Source organism: Palaemon carinicauda, chromosome 21, assembly GCF_036898095.1.
Source record: "Palaemon carinicauda isolate YSFRI2023 chromosome 21, ASM3689809v2, whole genome shotgun sequence".
Classification (NCBI taxonomy): Eukaryota; Metazoa; Arthropoda; class Malacostraca; order Decapoda; family Palaemonidae; genus Palaemon; species Palaemon carinicauda.
Window position 1 is genome coordinate 28553560 of NC_090745.1, and position 2500 is coordinate 28556059.

Here is a 2500-nt window from a genome sequence, read left to right on the forward strand (position 1 = left end):
TGCATCGATCTTGACCTGCGCAGGGTCCTGCCAATGGCCTGCCCGCTGGCCTACCTTTTCATTATTCTTTTATTTCTCTCTCTCTCTCTCTCTTTTCAGTTCTACTTTCATCTGGCCAACCCTACGAGCCTTAGCTAACGATCGTCGAACGTTGTTCGTTCAAACCTTCAATCAACCTTCCCTAGTTTTTTTTTCGTTTGTCTCATGTTTGCCATCCCTCCTTGCGTATAACTGGAAAATACGCAACAAAAATAATGTCCGACTACGCATAAGTAGAAGCAATTGCGTATCTTCAAATATCCCGTGACAGCTACAGCTTCATTACTTGAATTTGAAGTATTTATATGCTTAAGTACATGTCGTCATTAGTTTGGGAAAAAATGCAAAATGTAATCAAAATTGAATCGAACAACATATAACCATCTAGCAAACTTTGTACGCAAGATTTGACTAAACGCAATTTCTATAGTATTCGGGATATCTATAAAAAACTACATCCCTACATATGTTAATGTTAGAAGTCCTCATTCACCTACTACTCCTGTGTGTGTGTTTTTTTTTTTTTTTCTTAAATATTATCCTTATTACTATCCTCCTCTCTGTTTTCTTATCCTTAATATTAACATTACTATAATCAGCGATAAGTTTATCTTTCGAAAACAAACCAAGGACCACTGACCTGACTTCCCAACTCTTGCAACGGATTTAACTCCAAAGCAAAGTAGAAAATAAACAAAATAATGTAAAAGAATCAACAATTTAACTGAACGAAATTAAAAACTATTTCTAAAATAAAACGGAGCATTCATTGGGAAAATCTAAAAAGTTGATATAGAATTGATAAATTTAATCAAATTAGAATTATAGAACAAACCTCAATGAAACAAATTTTAATAAAGTGTTTATATATATATATATATATATATATATATATATATATATATATATATATATATATATATATATATATACATATATATACATATGTGTGTGTGTGTTTATATCATAATAAAGAATAAGATCCCTTTTTATTAAGCATGTTTCAAGTACCAAAGAAAATGTTGAGACAAAAGTTTAAGGTTTATGAAACAGTTAATTTGAGTTAATACCAAATTGCCGAATTAGAAGAAGCGAGAAAGAGACTTGGGCACACTTTGTTGGTGGTGAAAAAGGCCTTTAACATGGAACATAAACCAATAATGGGCCTTGGACTGATATTAGTCTACTACAACGCAAGATGCGGGGATGGCAGTGCATCAAAGGAAACTGGTAGAAACGAGCCTGAGGAAACTACAAACGCAGAAAAGGAGGTCCCATATGAGTGACTAATGAAGATGACCTTGTCTTATCGGTGGAATCCGAGATAAAGGTGGTGGGTATGTTCAAAAGTCATACGGAACTAAAAAAAACAAAACGATTGAAAATTATTCTATGGTGAGAGGAAAGAAAACAAAAAGAAAATGTATTTTTGTAGAGAGAATTCACTACCGTATACCAAACTTAAAAGATGGCATCACATGAGAAGCTCAGGATTATGATAAATGTATCATAAAGAAATTTTATATCTGCAACGCATAAGAAGGACGAATAGTGAAGAGCCTAAAGTAGCGATATATACTGAGGTAGCACAACAATAAACGTTTCGTGTACAATGGACTGAAAGACATTGAAAACGTGGAGATAAGAAAGAGCATTTGAAGTATTCAAAATAGGGAAAAGATCGTTAGACTACGTTTAATAGGTAATTAGTACAAATTTGCGGATGCATTCCTAAGTGTTGTATTAGTCAAAAGGCGATAAAACGAGCACAATCAAAACAAATTGGAAATTTTAGAGGCTATACAATGTTAACCCTCATGACCACAGTAAGATGGTTAGTTTAAAACAATGATTAAGTATCAGAGAGATGTGGTGTCAGAGTTGGAAAACCAACTGATATCTGTAAGAAGAGTTAATCCGAAAAAAGTAAACTACAGTATATTGACGAAATATTGTAAAAGATGGAAAAGTGGATTAGATGAGCATCTAGAACTCATAGGAGTACAGATAATAGGTGCAGAACAAGGAAGAGTGAAATAAACACCTTTCTTTTCTAACCCCGTAAGGGAGATATAATATATATATATATATATATATATATATATATATATATATATATATATATATATATTATATATATATATATGTGTGTGTGTGTGTGTGTGTGTGTGTGTGTGTGTCTATGTTCAGATTCTAAGAAACAATATTCTTAAACATGAGAAAGTTTTAATTCCATTCAATAGGAATGATTGATAAAATGGTTTAAGCAATTTTCTTAAATGTTACTGTGCCTTTATTAAGCTGAGCAGTGAATTAATTACCTGGTGGCTAGTCAAGTGTTGTATGTATGTATATATGTGTGTGTATATTATATATATATACATATATATATGTATATATGTATTTATATATATATATATATATATATATATATATATATATATATATATATATATATATA

The 2500-nt window shown here is 31.2% G+C and overlaps 1 protein-coding gene across 1 annotated transcript in view; it reads right to left on the reverse strand.

The window, feature by feature from the left end:
- LOC137615243 (excitatory amino acid transporter 3-like) overlaps nt 1–2500 on the reverse strand; it is a 1014688-nt gene that overhangs the window by 457924 nt on the left and 554264 nt on the right. The gene's annotated exons all lie outside the window — the stretch shown is intronic.